We start from the raw sequence: 24,953 nt of genomic DNA, 5'->3' as shown, positions 1-24,953 counted from the left end.
ATATAGCTTCCCGTCTGCTGAGCGAACACAAGAGGAAAGCACCAACTTCACACTGTTTGTCACACCATACCACCCCCAGCACTCTGGTGGAATGCACTGATTCCGATGCCTCTCTACTGGGCAGATGCAAGCAGCTGACACCTCGGCTTGAGGCCCAGTCCCGCTACAACTGAGGCCGGACAGCTCCCCTGTCACATGCCCCTGCTGCTCGACAAAAAAAGAAACTGAGAGCTGAATTTGCAACATTGCACATTAGCAATGTCCAACAGGGTCTTGTGATCTCAAGCAATGACAAATTAATAAGATGAACACTCACTGTTAGAGTGCACACATCTTTCATGCACCCACTCCCACGTCTATCTGACGCAGGTAGCAACACAGTCTGCACCAAATCCAACTCCGTCAGTTTCTCCACAAACAAGCACCTCACTGATGGGCCAGTCTGCAATACTCTACGTTTGTAATTTCCAGAAGGGTCTTGTGATTGTAGAAAATAAGTTGAAAAAAGACAATAACACCGTTGCATGTTAGCCCCATAGAAGTTGCTGTGTCCGAGCGCCCGCCATCTTATCACTGCTTGGTATGGCTACTGTTCAGCCCATGACCACATGAAACTACTGACAGTTGTGGACACAGCTCAGCTCATCAGGGAAACTATTCTCCACTCTACAGACTCAGTCCACACTTCCTACTGCCTCAGTAAAGCAGTCAGCATTTCAAAGACCTCACCCACCGAGGACATTCTCTCTTCTCCCCTCCCATCGGGCAGGAGATAGAAAAGCTGCCCCTCCAGCAGGCAGAACAACAGCGACTGTGCCACTGTTTTAGACAATTGACCGTCCCCTGGTACGACAGGTGGACTCCTGACCTCACAATCTACCTCCTTATGACCCTGAACCTTCTTGTCTGTCTTCACTGCCCTTTCTCAGTAATTGTAACACTTTATTCTGCACTCTTGTTGGTTTACCTCGTACTACCTCAGTGCACTGTTGTAGTGAATTAATATTTATAAGCTGCATGTAAGACAGGATTTTCACCATACCTTGCTAAATGTGATAATAATAGACAGATTTACCAATTAACAGAGGATTGCAGAGGAAGAGGACGAGGTAGGGGATGGGAGGAATAACCAGGGGAAGGGTAAAGTTTGCAACTGAATGTGGGTGAATTTGGTCCTTTCTGGTTTATTTTCCCCATGTCTGCTGAGTGCACGTGGCTGCAAACACTCGCCCTAGTGGGGCAATCAAAGTGGTGTCTGCCAGTGAATCACATTGACACAGGCTTGACTCCCAAAACTACATTAACCCCACTGGCTTTGAGGAATACAGTATCATTTAAAAACCTCTTGGCTCTATTTTACTCTTTTTAAGGTAATTTCACAAAATATTTAAAAACGCCAGTGGTCTTCTCTCTCCAGGAGAATCTAACTTCCACCCAAGATAGTACAGTCTATATGCTGGCTGTGTGCCCACAGACAGTGATCCATCACCTTAATCACTCAGTGATTTGTTCACCAACACTGTTTCTGACACCAGAGAGAGGTATCCATGGTATTTTCTAACTTTTCAAAGCCCATTTAGAAAATAGTCTACGCCTTTATTTATTCTACCAGAGTGCATGCCCATGCATTTCCCTACACTAAATTCCATCTGTTGCTTCTTTGCCCATTCTCCCAAACTGTCCAGATACTTCTGCAGACTCCCAGTTTCACCGGGTTCGGATATGGCCCAAGTGCGGAGTGAGAGACATGGATGCAGGTCCATAGTTCACAGAGTTTAATGTGAACACGGTTAGAGGGAAATAAAACAAGAAACGCTAGGCCAATCAGGGCCAATAATGAAAACTCTCAAATGGAAAATGAAGCCTACACTGCGGCTGCAAGGAATAACTAAACAGAAAACGAACACCGTTATTCTTCAGAGTCAGTTGACTCGACAGACCGATTGCTCAGGCAAGGCCGAATGCAAACAGGCAGCAAAGCATTGCTGTGCTGGGTTCAAGTCTTGACCAACACTATGACGGAAAGGAAGGAGTTAAATACCATCACAATGAAATAATAATTAGCTGATACGTACATATTCACAAACCCAGTTACCGTATCTACTGCGCTGCCAAATCCATGGTTGTGACACCCAAATTCCGTAGCATTACATGCCCCTCTATTTACCTTCATATCATCTGCAAACCCAGCCATGAAGCCATTAATTATTTCATCCAAATCCAATCATCATGACTCCACCATCCTTGGGGCGGAGAATTCCATGGATTCACCACTCTCAAAGACAAGAATATTCTATGCGCCTCAGTTTAAAAGGATCGGCCAACAATCTTATATATTTGAATAAATCACTCCTCATTTTCATAAACTCCAGAGAATGCAGATACAAGCTGTCTAACCTCTCTGGACAGGACGACCCTCCCATCCAGACAGTAGCCTGGTGAATCTCCTCTGGATTGTTCCCATTGCTAGTACGTATATCAGTTCTTACATTCTCAGAGTGCAAGCACATATTTGATCTTGTGAGTAAACTAGGATGTATAATGTATACATTTCTCTGACATTAAATGTACGTATTGAAACCTATTGCGTAGTATGTTTGAGCGTCTGAAATTGAAGGTCCAAATTCTTCAGAGATTCTTGAACAGTAAAGATGGATTTTTCAGGCTTCCCGTTAGCATCCATCAGTTTATCAATCTTAGTGTTAAGCGAACCAAATTCAAATTTCATATCTTGTATTGAAGAGAATAATACTACTAAAGTAACAGGTTCCTCAGACTTCTCTATTTGTTCCGTTTGTTCCGTTTCGGGAAAAGTCTTGCTGCTTCTCAATTCAATACTAGATCGACATCCTGCCACCATGGTTATGTCATAAATCCTTCAACAGCAATAATGAATCTTCAAACTTAAAACGAATCTATCAGTAGAATGTAAGATAAGTGAAGTAGAGCCACGGTAAAAACACATCTCACTCCATTCGCTGCAAAATGGAGTCCCCATGTTCTTTTCACTGGTACAGGGCAATGCCAGGCTGTGTAACAGCTTCTTCCCTGAGGCTGTGAGACTAATGAATACCCTGCCACCCCTGGGGTCAAAGTCAAAGTATATTTATTATCAACGTGTGTATACAGAATATAACTCAGAGATTTGTCCTCCCTCAGACAGCCATGAAACAAGAAACACCATGGAACCTGTTCAAGGAAACATCAAATACCCAATCTGCAAAAAGAAGAGCAAATTGTGCAAATGTCAAAATGTGAGCGAACAACACACAGAATAAACATCAATCCAGGACTATTCAGCTTAGGCCACAGTTTTCATCAAAATGTCCCTGTCGGCACCAATCGCCCAGATCAAACCACCAAAAACAGCAAAAAACAGTAAACAGAACTAAGAAACGTATGCAACATGAACCTCAAAGTCCCCTGAAAACTAATCCATAGGCCATCCATCATTGCAATGTGGTTTGCAAAACTCCTGGACTTTCCTCCGAGAAGGAGGGGAAGGCGGGTCAAACACAGGCGGGTGGTGACAAACACCTGTCTGACCTCCACTCTCGACTTTCTCAAATTCACCCTCAATCGGAGAGAAGTAATTGAGTCGCTCATAGGCTCGCACTCCATCTCCAGGCCTCTCGGTCGTGCACACCACTTCAAATCTCACCAAACTCCAACGGAGAAACAGCAAAGCACCAGATCGCTCAATCAGGCCAAGGACACACCAGAAAATGTAAGTAACAGGTTCCAATCACATACAGATTAGTAATAGAATCATACTTGAGGGGACTTCCGGTGACGTCATCGTCGAGAATGGTGGCTTAAGTCACTAGCTCCTCCGGAAAACGCGTATTAAGCCACGTTAACCCATTAAATATAATATTTTTTGAAAAATATTTGAACTGAAAAGAGGGGCAAGAGTGGGGAAAAAGAAAAGAAATTTAAAAAACGACACTGCAGAGCCTGCGTCCGAGAGGAGTACAGCAAGCAGCTCTCCTACCCAACAGTGTGCTAACGAGGAGCACGCTGGGCCTCGCTCAGGCAAAGCAGCGAATATCTTCGAAATCCTGAAAGAAATAATGGAGTTTCAGAAAGAATTAAAGCAGCAGCTCCGTGATATTAAGTCAGAGATCGCCAGCGTCAATCAAAAAATAGCAGTGGCAGAGACTCGAATTGAGAAGGTGGAAGATCACGTTCAAAATGTGGAACGGATACTGAGTAAGACAATAAAAGTCATACATCATCAAGAAGGTAAACTGCTTGACCTGGAGGAAAGATCAAGGTGGAAAAATATCAGAATCTATAACATTCCCGAAGGAGCGGAGGGTTCGTCTATGACGGAGTTTGTTGAAAAGTTACTGCAGGATGCGTTGGATCTTCCCCTGGCTATGAAGCTGGAAGTCGAAAGAGCCCACCGCGCGTTAGTCCTGAAACCTACCCAGGATAGAAAGCCATGCTCAATAATAATTAAATTCCTTCGGTACAGTACCAAGGTGGAGATTCTACGAAGAGCCTGGGGTAAGAAGAGAGTGTTTTTGGAGGATAAATTAATATATTTTGACCAAGATTACCCCCCCAGTCCTCCAGAAACGCAAAGAATAATCTGAAGTAAAGCGAATACTAAAGCAAAATAAGATTAGATTTCAAACTCAGTACCCTGCTAAACTTTGAGTGTTTTATGACAACAGGACTCGGTTGTACCAGACAGTGGAAGAGGCGACTACAGACATGAAGGCCAGAGGGTTGCCCATCAGCGTGACCAAAATGAGGGAAAGCCTGGCTGAGGAATTATCCTGCTCTGCTTGGGAAATAGTGTGAGAATCGAGAAGGCAGGAGATGGGAGGAGGCTGAGAGAAATATATCAGGAAGAGACCAGGAGTTTCCCAAAGACAGTCCTCACCCCCTTCAGAAGACCCATAAGGTTTGGCTAACTTTAAAAATGTTGAGAAGCTAAACATCCCCCACAGCTAGACATTTCCTCTAGCTCAACGGAGGGTCATGTACTAGAGACCTCCGCCTTGGAATCACACGTTCATTGCCATTTTTGTTATTATTTGCGTTTCTAGGTTCTTATTTGTTCAGGGAGTGGATCGATTAAGTTTTATTCTAATTTCAATGATACATTGACTGATAAATATAGATGGCTAAAGACAAGGTAAAATTCATTTCTTTTAATGTCAACGGGCTATTAAATCCAATCAAATGTAAGAGAATTTTATCCAAAATGAAAAAAGAACAAGCCCATGTAGTATATTTACAGGAAACTCATTTAAATGATAATGAGCGTAAAAAACTAAAGAGAATGGGCTTCACTAATCTGTTTTTCTCCTCATATAAATTAGGACATAGGAGAGGAGTTGCTATTCTTATCTCAAGTAAGCTAAATTTTGAAAAAGTATTCGAAATGGGAGATAAAGAGGGCAGATATATTCTGGTAAGGGGGAATATAGACGGCAATTCAGTTACTCCATTGAATATATACGCACCTCCGGGAAGTGATATTGGTTCCTTTCAGAAAATTACTGATATTATGGTAATGGAAACAGAAGGTCTCCTGATATGTGGGGGAGACTTAAATTTACAATTACAACCAAACTTAGACTCTTCCATTAGAAAAACCTATCAAACAAAATCTTTACATAAGAAAGTTAATACACTTTTTGAGGATGTTGGTTTAATTGATATATAGAGGGACCTTTTCCCCGACAGAAGGGATTGCACTCATTATTCTGCTCCCCATTCTGTATATACAAGAATAGACTATTTCATAACACTTAGAAAAGACAAAGACAAAATAAACACCTGTAGAATTGGGACAATAGATGTAAGTGACCATGCACCTATATATTTATCTGTTGATTTTGACCTACAACCAAAGAATACTATTCAAGTCTACTCAATGATCTGTACTTCAAGGAACAAATTAAAAAAGAAATTGGCCTCTACTTAGAATTTAATGATAATAGAGAGGTTTCACCTGCCATTTTATGGGATACACTGAAGGTGGTCTTAAGAGGGAAAATTATAGCTATATCTTCATATAAGAAAAAAATAAGGAATAAAACATTAGAGGAATTACAAAATAGGCTGAAGGAACTAGAGAAAAAACACAAATTGAATTTGGCACAGGATACATTAGGGGACATTAAAAGAATTAGGAATGAAATAAGTAATTTGACTACGCAAGAAATCAGGAAAAACTTATTGTTTCTGAAACAGAAACATTATGAAAGTAGATCAAAATCTATGAAAATACACATGGAAACTGAAAAAAAAGATTGCAGACAATACAATTCATAGAATTAGGGACCCAAGAACGAAAATGATAAAAAATAAGCTATGTGAAATTCAAGAAGCTTTTGAAGTGTTTTACAAAATGCTATATTCCAAAGTTCCAGGGGGAAGCATAACCCAAATTGACACCTTCTTGAATTCTCTAGTGTTGCCCACTTTAAGTGAAGAACAAAATAGAACGATGACTGCTGACATAACTGAAGTTGAATTAAAAGCTGCAATTAGTAGGCTTAAATTAAGCAAGTCACCAGGATCAGATGGGTATACAACAAAGCGGTACAAAGAATTTAAAAATGAGTTAATTCCTGTTTTACTCCCCACACTGAACTGGGCTCTAAAAAAGGCACAAATGCCACCCAGTTGGAAGGAAGCGATAGTCTCAGCTTACCAAAAGAAGGCAAGGATAAAATGGAATGCAGGTCATTTAGACCAATATCCATTCTTAATGTAGATTATAGGTTATTTACTTCCATCATGGCCAAATAATTAGAGGAGTTTCTACCTATACTGATACGTAACGATCAGACAGGTTTTATACGACAACACCAGACACAGGACAATATACAAAGGACACTTCACATTATGGATCATATACAAAAAAATAAAATCGAAGCAATAGTGATAAGCCTGAATGCTGAAAAAGCATTTGATTTGGTTAATTGGAATTTTCTTTCCAGAGTTTTACATAGATTTGGTTTCCAAGACACAATTATTAAAACTATACAGACACTATATGATAATCCTACTACCAGGATTAAAATCAATGGATATTTATCAAATAGTCTTACCCTAGAAAGGGGCACGAGACAGGGTTGTGCATGTTCACCACTACTCTTTGCGCTATATCTAGAACTATTAGCTCAACATATCAGACAATATCAGGGGAATTACTATTAAAGGGACAGAGCATAAACTGGCTTGTTATGCGGATGACATTTTGATCTATCTAGGGCAACCAACATACTCTTTACCTAAATTGATGCAATCCTTTGAACAATATGGTCAACTATCAGGATACAAGATCAACATAGATAAAACCCAATTACTTTCATATTACTATAGCCCACCAAGAGAAATTGAAAGTCGATACCCCTGGGCATGGCACACAGAATCTTTCAAATATTTGAGCATCATTATGCCAAAAGATTTGGCAAAATTATCAGAATGTAATTATCAGCCTTTATATAAAAAAAATTAAGGAAGATGTGGCAAGATGGAACCTGATTCCTTTTTTCAGTGTCAGTTCAAGGATTGAGTCTATTAAAATGAATAAACTGCCCAGGCTGTTATATCTCTTTCAGACCCTACCAATAGAGATGAATCAAAATCAATTCAATGAATGGAACAAGATGCTATCATGGTATACTTGGCAAGGTAAGAGGCCCAGAGTTCATCTCAAAACTTTGCAATTAGCAAAGGAAAGGGGGGGATGGGGCCTACCTTCTCTTAGAGATTATTATTTTGCAGCACAGTTGAGAGCTGTGATATGCTGGTGCAACCCATCATATGATGCTCAATGGAAAAACATTGAGGAGCGGATACTTCCCATCCCCATCCAAGCAATTTTGGCTGATAACAACCTGCAAAGGTACATAAATTCTATTAATAACCCATGGGTGAAATTGACTCTTAAAATATGGAAAAGAATATTATCTAGAGGGAGATATTGCAATTCTTAAATGGTGTGGATATGACTCGGATTTTACATCAAATAAATTGGATGGTAGATTTAAGGACTGGACAGCTAAATGAATAACAGTTCTTTGCAACATAATGTAAGAAGGAACACTGTTCAGTTTTGAAATGCTTAAAGAGAAACACTTATTAGAAAAACAAGATTTTTATCGGTATTTACAGATGCGACAATATGTTAATAAGATGCTTAGAAATGTAACCAAGGCAAATACATGCTTGAGAGAGCTCCTTAGAAAAGCATATAATTCAGATAATGGTAGTAGAATCATTTCAAACATGTATAAGGGGTTGTCAAATCTTAAAACACATTCGACTTCATACATTAAAACAAAATAGACAATGGACAATAGACAATAGGTGCAGAAGTAGACCATTCGGCCCTTCGAGCCTGCACCGCCATTTTGAGATCATGGCTGATCAACTACTATCAATACCCGGTTCCTGCCTTGTCCCCATATCCCTTGATTCCCCTATCCACAGATATCTATCTAGCTCCTTCTTGAAAGCATCCAGAGAATTGGCCTCCACTACCTTCTGAGGCAGTGCATTCCAGAACCCCACAACTCTCTGGGAGAAGAAGTTTTTCCTTACCTCTGTACTAAATGACCTACCCCTTATTCTCAAACCATGCCCTCTGGTACTGGACTCTCCCAGCATCTGGAACATATTTCCCGCCTCTATCTTGTCCAATCCCTTAATAATCTTATACGTTTCAATCAGATCCCCTCTCAATCTCCTTAATTCCAGTGTGTACAAGCCCAGTCTCTCTAACCTCTCTGCGTAAGACAGTCCAGACATCCCAGGAATTAACCTTGTGAATCTACGCTGCACTTCCTCTACAGCCAGGATGTCCTTCCTTAACCCTGGAGACCAAAACTGTACACAATACTCCAGGTGTGGTCTCACCAGGGCTCCGTACAAATGCAAGAGGATTTCCTTGCTGTTGTACTCAATTCCCTTTGTAATAAAGGCCAACATTCCATTAGTCTTCTTCACTGCCTGCTGCACTTGCTCATTCACCTTCAGTGACTGATGAACAAGGACTCCGAGATCTCTTTGTATTACTCCCTTACCCAACTCTATACCATTCAGATAATAATCTGCCATCTTGTTCTTACTCCCAAAGTGGATAACCTCACACTTATTCACATTAAACGCCATCTGCCAAGTATCTGCCCACTCACCCAGCCTATCCAAGTCACCCTGAATTCTCCTAACATCCTCATCACATGTCACACTGCCACCCACCTTAGTATCATCAGCAAATTTGCTGATGTTATTTTCTATGCCTTCATCCAAATCGTTAATGTAAATGGTAAACAGCTGTGGTCCCAATACCGAGCCCTGTGGCACCCCACTAGTCACCACCTGCCATTCCGAGAAACACCCATTCACTGCTACCCTTTGCTTTCTATCTGCCAACCAGTTTTCTATCCATGTCAATACCTTTCCCCCGATGCCCTGAGCTTTGATTTTACGCACCAATCTTCTATGTGGGACCTTATCAAATGCCTTCTGAAAATCGAGGTACACTACATCCACTGGATCTCCCCCGTCTAACTTCCTGGTTACATCCTCGAAAAACTCCAACAGATTAGTCAAGCATGATTTACCCTTGGTAAATCCATGCTGGCTCAGCTCAATACTATCACTGCTATCTAGATATGCCACTATTTCATCCTTAATAATGGACTCTAGCATCTTCCCCACCACTGATGTCAGGCTGACAGGTCGATAGTTCTCTGTTTTCTCCCTCCCTCCTTTCTTAAAAAGTGGGATAATATTAGCCATTCTCCAATCCTCAGGAACTGATCCTGAATCTAAGGACCATTGGAAAATGATTACCAATGCATCTGCAATTTCCAGGGCCACCTCCTTTAGTACCCTAGGGTGCAGACCATCTGGACCTGGGGATTTGTCAGCCTTCAGTCCCATCAGTCTTCTCATCACCGTTTCCTTCCGAATGTCAATCTGTTTCATTTCCTCTGTTACCCTATGTCCTTGGCCCATCCAAACATCTGGGAGATTGCTTGTGTCTTCCTTAGTGAAAACTGAACTGTCTGTCCATTGGTTGCTGGCGTAATCTTGGAGAGGTCACAGAGAGGTGTGATCAGTAAGACAGTTCTACTCTCACTGGTCGTTCTGGCAGATCCAGCCGTGTCCTGCTGCCACTCCGGGGCTGAAGGAGTTTTGTGGCAGCAGGTCAACCGGACAATTCCCAGCCAGCTTGGAGTGGTGTGTCCCCAGGATTGCAGCGGGGTGTGTGTGGTGTTGTGTAGTTAGTATTTCAGAAGTATGAGTGACCTTGTATTAAGCATTGTTGTTGGTTTAAATAATTAATTACGAGTTATATGTATAAATACATGACTTGCACATGTCGTCATGCTACCACGTGGTAAGTCCACGCCTTGCTTAAAGTAAGACAAAACAAAGTACACGACTAATCTCCCAACTCTCTTGTTTTCCTTTGAACTGGTTTAATGTTTTGAATTTACGAAATATAACAATAGCTACCGACCTGTTGAAGCCCACCGAGGAACAGCGAGTGAAAGAAACAGCACAGCATGAGCAGAGACAGACCATTTAAAACAGGCAGAAAACACGGAAGAATTCAGGGGTCAGGGTTTAAGGGCATAATGTTTGCTCCAACCAAACCGGCAGAAATGAGCTTTGCTGATATTGTGAAAGGAATGCAGGGATATTTAGAACCAAAGATGTTGTTGATTACAGAACTCTTTAGGTTTTATAAACAGAGTCAAAAAGCAGGAGAATCCATTTCACCGTATGTGGCTGAACAGAAGAAACTAGTATTTCGGAAATGGGCTTACGGATGCACCGACAGATCATTAAGTTTGTGGAGTCTTACAAGAAAGAATTCAAACTCGGTTCTTAACTGAAGCTTAACTTACATTAAAAAAGAACAGTTATGGCCTTGATGAAGGTGGGTTTTCAGGAGAAACTATCAGCTGACATGAATCATGGAGCGAGATTTGCCCTTGTTATATGAGTTACTGAGGAAGGGGCATAGCCAATCATATCTGTTGGTTAATCCAGTAGTACAGGGTGTGTTTCTTATTTTGCCATGACTTGTGCTAAAACCAAAGTAAAGTCTGGGTTACACACACAAAATGCTGGTGGAACACAGCAGGCCAGGCAGCATCTATAGGGAGAAGCACTGTCAACGTTTCAGGCCGAGACCCTTCATGAGGACTAACTGAAAGAAAAGATAGTAAGAGATTTGAAAGTAGGAGGGGGAGGGGTAAATCTGAACTGATAGGAGAAGACAGGAGGGGGTGGGCTGAAGCTAAGAGCTGGAAAGGTGATTGACAAAAGGGATACAGAGCTGGAGAAGGGAAAGGATCATGGGACAGGAGGCCTAGGGAGAAAGAAAGGGGGAGGGGAGCACCAGACGGAAATGGAGAACAGACAAAGAGTGATGGGCAGGGAGAGAAAAAAAGGAGGGGAGTATAAGTAAATCAGGGATGGGGTAAGAAGGGGAGGCGGGGCATTAATGGAAGTTAGAGAAGTCAATATTCATGCCATCAGGTTGGAGGCTACCCAGACATGATATGAGGTGTTGTTCCTCCAACCTGAGTGTCTTTGGCTGCATCTTGACAGTAGAGGAGGCCAAGGATAGACATATCAGAATGGGAATGGGACATGGAATTAAAATGTGTGGCCACTGGGAGATCCTGCTTTCTCTGGCAGACAGAACGTAGGTCTCCCAGTCTGCGTCGGGTCTCACCAATATATAAAAGGCCGCACCGGGAGCACCTGACGCAGTATACCACTCCAGCCGACTTACAGGTGAAGTGTCACCTCACCTGGAAGGACTGTCTGAAGTCCGGGTTGCAACCTCTGCCTGACTTGATGCCAGTCTGCGCGAGGGGGTAAAAAGGCCACGCAAGTTATGCAGGCAATGGCACCATGGGAGATATGCTGGTCCTCCTGCCTCTTTGATATTCGTATGGATGATGTGTTCATTGATGGTTTGGAAGGGGTTATTGAGGACTGGAAGGGGTTATTGAGGCCTGGAAGGGGACTGGGAAGGTTGACCTCTCCCACCTCGATGACAAACAACCAGTGGAGCTTCAGAGAGTGTTTGCTGGTTTTCCTCAGTTGTTCCAGCAGAGACCAGGGCTGACAAAGGTCCTAACACACTCCTTCAGGATCAGGGTTCACTACGCCAACACTGCCACAGACTGCCAGAGTGAACTGTGGGAGCCCTGAATAATGAGAATTGGACCAAGCCAGAGCTGGGAGTCATCGAGCCTCCAGATAGTGAGTGGAGCTGTCCTACTGTTACTGTCCCCGGGAAGGATGGTACCCTGAGGTTATGCATTGATTTCCGGAAGTTAAATGCCATTTCCTTACTTGAAGCCTATCCCATGTCTCGTATTGACGATCTACTGGAAATGATCAGAGGGCAAATGATATCACTACACTGGATCGTAATAAAGGCTACTGGCAGGTTCCCCTGGACAACCAATCACTACCTTCCACACACCCTGGGTCTGCTTCCATTCACCATGATGCCCCGTGATCCTCATAGTTCTCCAGCGACTGATGGACCGAGTCCTGCAAGGTTGTGAGGACTGTAGTGTGGCCTGCCGAGATGATGTGGTTGTCTAAAGCCAAGCGTGGTCAAAGCACTTCAACCATTTGTAAAGGATCTTGGGGAATATTCATGCTGTCGGTCTCACCCTCAATCTACAAAACTGTAAGTGGGAAATTACGAAAAAAAATTCTTTGTCATTTGGCATGTCGGGGGTTAATTTATACATCAGCCGGGAGCGTTTTTACTGTGCCATTTATCGAATGGACCATTTGAAGGATGCAGCACCTCTTTCCTATTTGTGGTGAAGACACTGTCTGGTTTTCAGTCACCTCGGCAGTAAAGGAACAGCACACTGCATGGGCTCAGCCTCTCTTCCTTCTGTCCCCAGGCATTCATTTTCACACTGAAGTCACCACAGGTGCCAAAATATTATTGGGAAAGTACTCTGCAAATATATGCACAATCTAATCTAAGTATCTGTTTGTGGAATATTTAGCTTTGTTGTCCATGCAACTTGGAGAACCTGGATATTTGGTCGAATCTTGTAAATACAGGATTGATATGCATCAGACTCACTTACCAAGTCTGTGAATCTGCTCCCCAGAACAACATTCTGCTGCCATTGTGCTAAGTGAGCACAGGTCAGTTATTCCCCTGGTATATTCCTATAATGGATTCGTTTTTGCTGCCAGTCCCACCATACACAGTGGAATATTCCATTTCTTTAATAATGGGGATCAGTATCGAGAAAGTTTGAAATACTTTTTTCCAATATTTTCCAACAGTCGGACATGTCCAAAACTGTTGCACGGAGCAAATGAGGAGAACCCAAGTGCAGGACACGGGCACAGAGATTGAGTTGGGGATGCGGGCGCAGATGTGAACGTTGAACAGCAAACCGAAGGAATCTTGACACGGAGCTCTGATATGGAGTCTTAACACGGAGACAGGGTTTTCCTGGAATATCTTGAAACTGGAGCTGAACTTAGAACTAACGGTTCTAAGCGGTCAGGAAATGAAGTTATCACATGGGAAAAGACTAACAAACTGGCAACCTGTGATAGTGACACCATCGTACTTATTTCAGTCTCTGATGAAAACCACGTGTACTGTAATTGAGTAAACTAGCAGCAATTGGAGATCTAATGACTGAAATTAGGGCATAATCAGGGAGAAAGGAGTGTTAAAGCCAACCACAAGCATGACAAAAACATATGAATGAATGAAGCTTCTCCATTATTACATTTATCACAATACGGAAATATATCTAAATAAAAATGAGACAACTTGTCCTTGGTCATCTGGGCCCTATGGACCACTTTAAATTGTAGAGTGGCGGACACATAACGATGAAGTGCTAACCAATTTAAAAATTTGATTCCAAGTTTCCACAGAAATTGAAGTCTGTAAATCTTGTTCCCAAAGATTTTTAACTTTATCTAAAGGAACACTTCTCATTCCCAACAGCATATTATAAATATTAGATATAGATCCATTATAGAAAGGTTTCAAATTAAAAATTACATCTAGTAGATTCTGATCAGGTCTTTTAGGAAATGTACTTATTTGAGACCGTAAAAAAATCTCTTATTTGTAGGTATTGAAAAAAATGAGTTTTGGGTAACCTATATTTAGTTGACAGTTGTTCAATTGAAAAGAAACTTCCTTCTACAAACAAGTCCTGAAAGCATTGAATACCTAATCTATTCCATTCTTTAAAAGCCACATCAATCTTAGAGGGTTTAAAAAAGTAAACTTTACGCCTAATCCTTTGACCACTTTATTTGATATTGTTGAAGGAAAGGATATTATTTTGGAGTCATCTGACTTGCACATTTTGTCTTTTATTTCTCTTATGGCCAGAAGGATGCTCTTGCTTAAATGGAAAGATGTGATCCCTCCTATTCACGCCCAATGGTTAGGTGATGTGATGTCATGTTTAAATTTAGAGAAGGTATGATGTTACATCTCTGAATCTAGCCAAGACTTACAAACATTGTGGGAACCTCTTTTGAATTATTTTCAAAACCTTTGATTTGCTGTTAAAGCACAGATGATGACTAATAATTTTTTTCCTTTTTTTTCTTTACTAATCAGCTTCGGTCTTGGTAGTGGGTTAGATTTTTAAAAAATAATAAAATTACTATATTTCAATGTTACAAATTAATTAGTCTGTATGAATATAGGGTAAGGAGTCTTTATATGCAATTTAGTATAATATATTGATATATTTTTTCTTGTACAGTACTCTGTATTCTTATATGTAAATTAATAATAATATTGGAAAGAATAATGGGGATCTGTAAATGTGTGTATGTTGTTGTTTGTAGTATTTAAGGTGGATGTCAGTTATTTTGTAATATGAGTGTAACTGCATTGTGCATCATATTCTGATTTATTTGCAGTCTTAAGTTAACGTTGTGGGTAATTCCAATGTTATGCCCTGGTGCCTTAAGAAAACGGGGCGGTTCGCTCTCAGTGTGAGTGAGCGATCGAGCTGCCAGGAGTTCAGACTGGACAAAAATAGTGTGGGGCTATTCAGACGAGAAAATCGGCGGATGCTGGAAATCCAAGCAGCACACACAAAATGCTGGAGGAACTCAGCAGGCCAGGCAGCGTCCATGGAAAAGAATAAAGAGTCAACGTTTCGGGCCGAGACCCTTCATCAGGATTTATTTGTTGTGTTTTCTGTTAGATAGCCTTTTGTATATATATTGGCAGTTTTATTTTTGCTAACTTTTGTTAGTTTGATTTTGACAAGCTTAATAAACACCCTTGCTCCATAGTGCTAAGCGAGTCCAGCCACTTTTTCCTGCGGTCATAACCCAGATATTGTAATGGTGGGGCAGCAGACAGAATGGACCATCGTAAGGGTACCTAAGGGGTGTTGGTGTGCATCCAGCGAACGCTGCTGAGAGGCCGACCTGAGATCCTGGTGTCAGAAATGAAATTACCCAGCACTTGTAATGGCTGCCCGTACACCAGCTCAGCCGAGGATGACTGCAGGTCCTCCTTTGGAGTAATTCTGAGCCCCAGCAGGACCCACGGGAGACGATCGTGACGACACTTATCCGTCAGGGAAATCCTCAGAGCAGCCTTTAAAGATCCATCATGGTGTGGTTATAAAGGACAGAATGGATAGACCCCTTCCCTTGGAGTGGAGGATGCTGAGGGGAGACCTGACAGAGGTACAATATCCTTACAGGCAAAGACAGGGTCGTCCATATTTGAAACCTAACCCATGGCAAATGTGTCTGAAACTAGAGAGACGGTTCGGGCAATGGTGAGGAGGTTCAGAGGGGATCTGAGGAAGAATGTTCACATGAAGGTGGGGGGGGTTTGGTACCTGGAACACACTACTTGAGGGATGGTGGAGGGACAGACTCACAATGTTTAAGAAATACCTTGAGAAGCACTTGAATAACCAAGGCAGAGAAGGTTATGGACCAAGTGTCAGTGAATGGGAATAATGTGGATTGGTCATTAATGGTTGGGACAGACATAGTGGGCTGGAGAGTCTGTTTCTGTGGTTAAGACTGACAGAGTCCTGCAGACTCAGGACATTGTACACTTTGATCAGACACTCTGGCCCCAAAATAAACCAAGAAAATCATGAAGGTGTGAGGAACGTGTTGTCTATGAAAGGTGGGAAGACTCAGTTACAAGGCCTGAGAGCAGAGAGACGGGGTAACATTTATGGAACAGATGTAGAAACCACAACAGTTATACATTCCATCTGGTGTAGAAATGCAGGAGGAAAAGCAATTCAGTCACAGCCACAGGAGAAGCTGCGGATAATGTTGGATCCATGGAGGAATGGTGTAATGTGACAAACCTGACCCTCGGGCACATGTCAGTCCCACCACATGCACACCGTTCAAAAAGCAGAAAGAGAGGATCAGAGTAATATTGAATAACACTGGACTGTAGAAGCTTTGATAATATAGAACAGAACCAGGCTGAGTGAAGGAGCCCCATAATTAGAAATAGGACAACTTGTGAGATGAATGAGGAATATTTCTTAATTTATAGTTGTTTTTGTCTATTGCATGGTGCTACTCAAAAAAAGTTCAAAGTAAATGTATTATCAAATAAAATAAAACCCGAGATTCATTTATTTGCCAGCATTCACAGTAAATCTAAGAAACACAATAAAATCAATGAAAGATTGCAGTCAACAAGACAAACAATGAATGTGCAAAGGAACACAAGCTGAACAAATACTTAATAAATAAATAAACAATAAATATCAGAATCAGGTTTATCATCACTGTCGTGAAATTTGTTCTGCAACAGCAACATAATAATAAAACACTGTACATTACAGTAAATACATTTTTATAAAGGCAAATTAAACAAGTAGCCCAATCAGCAGCAGGAGCAGGCCACAGTGACGAGGTTTCTCACAGGTCAGTGACACTTGTTTAAAGGTACAGAAGGGACTTTTGGGACCCCATTGTTGGGAGTAGGCCAGTGGCGAGAATAGGAGTATCGGACTTTGGCTCAAAAGAAGTGTTGGGACTGGGTAAGCTTTTGTTAACATTGAAACATAGAAAACTTACAGCACAATACAGGCTCTTTGGCCCACAAGGTTGTGCCGAACATGTCCCTACCCTAGAAATTACTGGGCTTACCTATAGCCCTCTTACTTTTCTAACCTCTATGTACCTATCCAAAAGTCTCTTAAAAGACCCCATCATATCTGCCTCCACCACTGTTGCCGGCAGCCCACTCCACACTCTACTCTAGAGTAAAAAACCTACCCCTGACTTCTCCTCTGTATCTACTCCCCAGCACCTTAAAACTGTGTCCTCTTGTGGCAACCATTTCAGCCCTGGGAAAAAGCCTCTAACTATCCACACAATCAACGCCTCTCAACATCTTACAGAAACAGAGATAGAAACATAGAAAATAGGTGCAGGAGTAGGCCATTCAGTATGATCATGGCTTATCATCCAATTCAGAACCCTGTACCTGCTTTCTCTCCATACCCCCTGATCCCTTTAGCCACAAGGGCCATATCTAACTTCCTCATAAATATAGCCAATGAACCGGCCTCAACTGTTTCCTGTGGCAGAGAATTCCACAGATACACCACTCTCTGCGTGAAGAAGTTTTTCCTCATCTCGGTCCTAAAAGGCTTCCCCCTTTATCCTTAAACTGTGACCCCTCGTTCTGGACTTCCCCAACATCAGAAACTACCTTCCTGCATCTAGCCTGTCTAATCCCTTTAGAATTTTATATGTTTCAATAAGATCCCCCCTCAATTTTCTAAATTCTAGTGAGTATAAGCCTAGTCAATCCAGTCTTTCTTCATATGAAAGTCCTGCCATCCCAGGAATCAATCTGGTGAACCTTCTTTGTACTCCCTCTATGGCAAGAATATCTTTCCTCAGATTAGGGGATCAAAACTGCACACAATATTCTAGGTGCAGACTCACCAAGGCCTTGTACAACTGCAGTAGAACCTCCCTGCTCCTGTACTCAAATCCTTTTGCTATGAATGCCAACATACCATTTGCCTTTTTCACCGCCTGCTGTACTTGCATGCCCACCTTCAATGACTAGTGTACAATGACACCTCGGTCTCGTTGCATTTTACACCTCTATCAGGTCAGCCCTCATCCTCCGTCACTCCAAGGAGAAAACCAAGTTCACTCAACCTATTCTCATAAGCCATGTCCCCAATCCAGGAACCATCCTTGTAAATCTCCTCTGCACCCTTTCTATGGCTTCCACATCCTTCCTGTAGTGAGGCAACCAGAACTGAGCACAGTACTCCAAATGGAGTCTGACCAGGGTCCTATATAGCTGCAACTTTACCTCTCGGCTCCTAAATTCAATTCCACGATTGATGAAGGCCAAGACACCATACGCCTTCTTAACCACAGAGTCAACCTGCACAGCTGCTTTTGAGCGTCCTATGGACTCGGAGTCCAAGATCCCTCTGATCCTCCACACTGCCAAAAGTCTTACCATTAATACTATATTCTGCCATCATATTTGACCTTCCAAAATGAACCACTTCACACTTATTCAGGTTGAACTCCATCTGCCACTTCTCAGCCCAGTTTTGCATCCTATCAACGTCCCGCTGTAACCACTGACAGCCCTCCACACTGTCCACAACACCTCCAACCTTAGTGTCATCAGCAAACTTACTAACCCATCCCTCCACTTCCTCATCCAGGTCATTTATAAAAATCACAAAGTGTATGGGTCCCAGAACAGATCCCTAAGGCACACCTCTGGTCACTGGCCTCCATGTAGAATATGACCCATCTACAACCACTCTTTGCTTTCTGTGGACACGCCAGTTCTGGATCCACAAGGCAATGTGCCCTTGGTTCCCATGCCTCCTTACTTTCTCAATAAGCCTTACATGGGGTACCTTAGCAAATGCCTTGCTGAAATTCATATACACTACATCTACTGCTCTTACTTCATCAATATGTTTAGTCGCATCCTCAAAAAATTCGATCAGGCTCATAAGGCACGACCTGCCCTTGACAAAGCCATGCTGACTATTGCTAATCATATTATGCCTCTCCAAATGTTCATAAATCCTGCCTATCAGGATCTTCTCCATCAACTTCCCAACCACTGAGTTAAGACTCACTGGTCTATAATTTTCTGGTCTATCTCTACTCCCTTTCTTGAATAAAGAAACAACATTTGCAACCCTCCAATCCTCTGGACCCTCTCCTGTCCCTATTGATGATGCAAAGGTCATCGCCGGAGGCTCAGCAATCTCCTTCCTCGCCCCCCACAGTAGCCCGGGGTACATCTCATCCGGGCCCAGCGACATCCAACTTGATGGATTCCAAAAGCTCCAGCACATCCTCTTTCTTAATATCTTCCTGCTCAAGCTTTTCAGTCTGCTGCAAGTCATCACTACAATCACCAAGATCCTTTTCCATAGTGAATACTGAAGTAAAGTATTCATTAAGTACCTCTGCTATTTCCTCCAGTTCCATACACACTTTCCCACTGTCACACTTGATAGGTCCTATTCTTTCATGTCTTAAGGTTCCCATTTTTTCTCTTACTGTACCTAGTGTAATAAATGGTTTTTGTGTGCTCTTCATACTGTTTGTTGGAGGCAGAGAAGACCCAAAGTCTCCCAGGGAACTACATCTGCATGAAGTGCATCCAGGTGCAACTCCTTGAAGACTGTGTCAGGGATCTGGAGCGGCAGCTGGATGACCTTTGATTTGTATGGGAGAATGAGGACCAATCCGAGATACAGGGAAGTAGTCACCCCAAAATTGCAGGAGGCGAGTAGCTGGGTGACTGTCAGGGGAAATGGAAATGTGAATAGACAGTTAGCACAGAGCACCCCTGTGGCCATTCCCCTCAATAAGTGTACCGTTTTGGATACTGTTGTGGGGGACGACCTCCCAGGTGAGTGCCATGGAGACTGGGTTACTCGCACTGAACATAGGTCCATGGTGCAGAAGGGAAAGAAGGAGAAGAGGGGAATGGTAGTGATAGGGGACTCAATAGTCAGGGAACAGACAGGAGATTCTGTGGATATGAATGGGACACCAGGATGAGTTATGTTGTCTCCCTGGTGCCAGGGTCAGGTACATCTTGGATCACGTCTACAATATTTTGGAAAGGGAGGGAGAACAGCCAGATGTCTTTGTACATATTGGTACCAATAACATAGGAATGAAAAGCATAGAGGTCCTGAAGAGAGAATTTAGACAGCTGGCAGAAAGCTGAGAAGCAGGATCTCCAGGGTAGTAATTTCCGGATTGCTACCTGTGCCATGAACCAGTGAGGGTAGAAATAGGATAATTCAGCAAATTAATGCATGGCTGAGAAGCTGGTGTGGGGGCAGGGCTTCAGGTTCTTGGATCATTGGGATTTCTTCTGGAGGAGATACAACCTGTTCAAAAGTTATGGGATACAGCTGAACAGGTTGGGGTCTGGAGTGAAGGGACTCGGGGTAGGATGGATAGTAAATAAGCAAAGATAGCGTGCAGTCAGACTGTCAGGAAGAGCAGGCAGATAATAGGACAAAATTGCAGCCAACAGGGTGAGTATGTGTATTGGGGATGCAAAATCGAAAAGGATCACAGTACTCAGTGTTATATCTCAATGTATGAAGGACATTTACAGATTGTCAGGTATGCTGTTGTAGCCATCACTGAATCGTGGCTGACAGATGGTTGTAGCTGGGAGCTAAACATCCAAGGTTACACGTTGTATCGGAGGGATAGAAAAAAAAGCAGAGGGAGTGTCGTGGCTCTGTTGGTTAAAAAAAAAATGGCATCAGATCAGTAGAAAGATGTGACATAAGATCAGAATATGTTGAATCCTTGTGGGTTGAGTTGAGAAACTGCAAGGGTAAAAGGACCTTGATAGCAGTTATATACAGGCCTCCCAACAGGGGCTGGGATGTGGACCACAGATTACAACAAGAAATAGAAAAGGCAAGTCAAAAGGGCAATGTTATGACAGTCATGGGAGATTTTAACATGCAGGTCGATTGGAAAATGAGGTTGGAAATGGATCTCAAGAGAGTGAGTTGGTTGAATGCCTATGAGATGGCTTTTTAGAGCAGTTTGCCATTGAGCCTACGAGGGGATCTGCTATACTGGATTGGGTGTTATGTAATTAACCGGAGGTGATTAGGGAGCTTAAGGTAAAAGAACCTTAGGAACCAGTGATTGCAATATGATTGAGTTCAGCTTGAAATTTGATAAGAGAGAAAGTGAAGTCTGATGTAGCAGTATTTCAGTGGAGTAAGGGAAATTACAGTATTACGTGAGGGGAGTTGGCCAAAATAAATTGGAAGGAGATGCTGGCAGGGATGACAGCAGAGCAGCAATGGCTTGAGCTTCTGGGAAAAATGAGGAAGACAAGGGATAGATGTATTTCAAAAATGAAGAAATATTGAAATAGCAAAATAGTACAACCGTGGCTGACAAGGGAAGACAAAGCTAATGTAAAAGTCAAAGAGAGGGCATACAACAAAGCAAAATTAGCAGGAAGACAGAGGATTGGAAATCTTTTAAAAAGCTACAGACAGCAACTAAATGAATCATTAGGAGGGAAAAGATTAATTCTGAAAGCAAGCTGTCAAACAATATCAAAGTGGATAATAAAAACTTTTTCCAAGTATGTAAAAAATGAAAGAGAGGTAAGAGTGGATATAGGACCACTTCAAAATGAGGCCAGAGAAATATCAACGGGGACAAGGAGATGCCAGATGAACTAAATGAGTGCTTTGCATCAGTCTTCACTTGGAAGCCATAAGCAAGTATGCCTGATGTTCAAGGGTGTGAAGGATGAGAAGCGAGTGCATTACAAGGGAGAAGGTGCTCAGAAAAGCTTAAAGTCTCAAGGCTACACAAGTCACCGGGACCAGATGAACTGCACCCTAGGGTTCTGGAACAGGTAGTGGTAGAGATTTTGGAGGCATTAGTAATGATCTTTCAAAAATTATTGAACTCTGCCATGATGCCAGAGGATTGCAAAATTGCAAATATCACTCCATTCTTTAAAGAGGGCGGCAGTAGAAAGGAAATTATAGACCAGTTAGTCTGACCTCAATGACAGGTAAGATGTTGGAGTAAAGGATGAGGTTAAGTAGTACTTGGGGACACAGGGCAAGACAGGACAACGTCAGCATGATTTCCTTCAGGGGAAATCTTGCCTGATGAACCTGTTGGAATTTTTTGAGATTGCACGTAGGATAGATAAAGGGGATGCAGTGGATGTTGTACATTTTGACTTTCAGAAGGCCTTTGACAAGGTGCCACACATGAGGCTGCTTACCAAGTTAAGAGCCCATGGTATTACAGGAAATTTACTAACATGGTTAGAGCATTGGCTGATTGGTAGGAGGCAGCCAGTGGGAATAAAAGGATTGTCTTCTGGTTGGCTGCCAGAGACTAATGGTGTTCTACAGGGGTCGGTGTTGGTACAGCTTCTTTTTATGCTGTATATCAATGATTTAGATGATGGAATAGATGGCTTTGTTGCCGAGTTTGCAAATGATATGAAGATTAGTGGAGGGGCAGGTAGTGTTGAAGAAACAGGTAGGCTGCAGGAAGACTTAGACAGATTAGAATGGGCAAGAGAATGGTAAATGAAATATAATGTTGGAAGATGCAAAGTCATGCACTTTAGTAGTAGAAATAAATGAGCAGACTATTTTCTAAACAGGGAGGAAATCCAGAAATCTGAGATGCATAGAGATTTGGGAGTCCTTGTGCAGAACACCCTGAAGGTTAATTTGCAGGTTGAGTCGATGGTGAGGAAGGCAAATGCAATGTTAGCATTCATTTCAAGAGGTCTCGAATACAAGAGCAGGGATGTGATGCTGAGGCCTTATAAGGCACTGGTGAGGCCTCACTGAGTATTGTGAACAGTTTTGGGCTCCTCATCTAAGAAAAGATGTGCTGGCATTGGAGAGGACCCAGAGGAGGTTCACAAGGATGATTCTGGGAATGAAAGGGTTATCATACAAGGAATGTTTGATGGCTCTGGGTCTGTGCTCACTGGAATTCAGAAGGATGAGGGGGGACCTCATTGAAACCTTTCTAATGTTGAAAGGCCTGGACAGAGTAGATGTGGAAAGGATGTTTCCCATGGTGGGGGAGTATAGGACAAGAGGGCACAGCCTCAGGACAGAGGGGCATCCATTAAAACAGAGATACAGAGATTTCTTTAGCCAGAAGGTGGTGAATTTGTGGAATTTATTACCACAGGCAGCTGTGGAGACCAGGTCGTTGGGTGTATTTAAGGCAGAGCTGGTCAGGTTTTGATGGGACATGACATCAAAGGTTATGGGGAGAAGGCCAGGGAGTGGGGCTGAGGAGAAGAAAAAGGGATCAGCCATGGTTTAAAGTCGGAGCAGACTTGATGACCAAATGGGCTAATTCTTTTCCCAAGTCTAAAGACGTTTTGGAAACCTGTTGGTTACTGCCCCTGGATCAAGAGCCTGATGGTTGAGAGGTGATAACTGCCACAAAACAACAATTTTCATGACATTGCCACTGATATTAAACCTGATTCTGAATGATGGTGCAATTAGGTAAATCCTTGACTTCCAACTTTGCAGAAGGTAACTAGGAGCTTCTCAGAAACATAGTCACCACTGTACCAGACACCATTTTATTGGTCCTTGCCAGATCTCTCCCTGGTCACTGTTGCCTCATCAGGAACCACTCCTCATGTCTTCTCCCACACCCTCCCAGAAATGCAGATTCTCCTTAAATCCATAATACACATCATTCCCACATTGTCCGGAGTCCTAGTGGCTGCATCCTTCAAATTCCAATGTTCCCACCACCACAAACACCGCCAGACAGGGAGATGGAGTAAACATCGACTTTATTTGGATTCTGTATTAAAAAGCCTTGACATTGAAGCACAAATGAACCTTTCCCTCCCTCCCCACCACCAGCATAAAATCACATTTCCAGATCTCCCTGTGATTACCCCCACAGCCCATGGGTTAAAGTGACAACATAACTCAAGGACCTAACATCTACTCCCCTCCCATCCCACACGGGCCAGAAGCCACTCTCAGTCAACAGTCAAATTGACTGAATGAGCAAATCTATTCGTCCAGCTGTGAGTCTCCAGATGCCGACCAGGGCTGAGCTGTGGGTCAGAGCTGTTCCCCACTAAGCCCCTTCCCTTCATCCCACACACGCTAAAGTAATTCAGCTTCCTTTGAAAAACAAAACAACATTCTCTTGCAGTGAATCAGCAAATTATCAGTATTCCCAAGCATGAAGATCAAAGCATAAATCATTGATTTCCCTGGAGAATAACTCGCTAATCACCCAGGGTCCCAGGATTACACTCTGTTCCCATAGATTCCTTCATCAATATCCCACCGTGAACTGAATTTCCTGCAGAGGGGGAGAGAGGCGAGGAGAAATGGTTATGGAGTGAGGCATCAGCAGTAAACCTCCCCAACACTGACAATGAAACCTACTAAACCCCCCCCCCCAACACTGGGAATAATGTCCAGTGATTCCAATTCCCAATAAGCAGTACATCATAATCAAACATTAAACCCATTCCCCACCACACCACAACCATAACACATCCCACAAAACCCATCTGCCCCCACCACCGTAAATCACCCACAACACCCCCGTACCCCAAACTCTCCCTACAACACCTAGCCCACCTCCACCCCAAAACACCAGTGGTGGGCAACCCTGGAAAAGCAGCAATTCCAATGACAAACCATGAAAACTGGGCACTGGATTCCTGGAATGGAACGGAGCAGGAGGCCATTCCCAGGTTGAGGTGCTGTGGGGACTGGTTACACCCCCTCCCACAGTTCCGGTTCCGGACTGGGATTTCTCAGTGCCCAGACTGTGCTGTAATGACCAGCTCCAGCTCCAGTGACAAGAGCTGAGAAGCCCAGCATTGACCG

General features: G+C 42.8%; 1 protein-coding gene across 3 annotated transcripts in view; it reads right to left on the bottom strand.

Moving 5' to 3' along the window:
• LOC132394444 (class I histocompatibility antigen, F10 alpha chain-like) overlaps positions 1-24,953 on the bottom strand; it is a 123,233-nt gene that overhangs the window by 36,387 nt on the left and 61,893 nt on the right. The window contains exon 10 of one of the 3 annotated variants that reach the window (XM_059970609.1): positions 17,283-24,417. The exons of the other annotated variants lie outside the window; for them this stretch is intronic. The gene's annotated coding sequence lies outside the window, so the exon portion shown is untranslated. Of the gene's footprint in view, positions 1-17,282; positions 24,418-24,953 lie in introns of those variants that run through there. 3 annotated transcript variants of the gene reach the window in all.

This window comes from Hypanus sabinus, chromosome 5 (genome assembly GCF_030144855.1).
Source record: "Hypanus sabinus isolate sHypSab1 chromosome 5, sHypSab1.hap1, whole genome shotgun sequence".
NCBI classification, from domain to species: domain Eukaryota; kingdom Metazoa; phylum Chordata; class Chondrichthyes; order Myliobatiformes; family Dasyatidae; genus Hypanus; species Hypanus sabinus.
The sequence above is the reverse complement of the archived record's forward strand: the minus strand, read 5'-3'. Positions and strand labels throughout refer to the sequence as shown.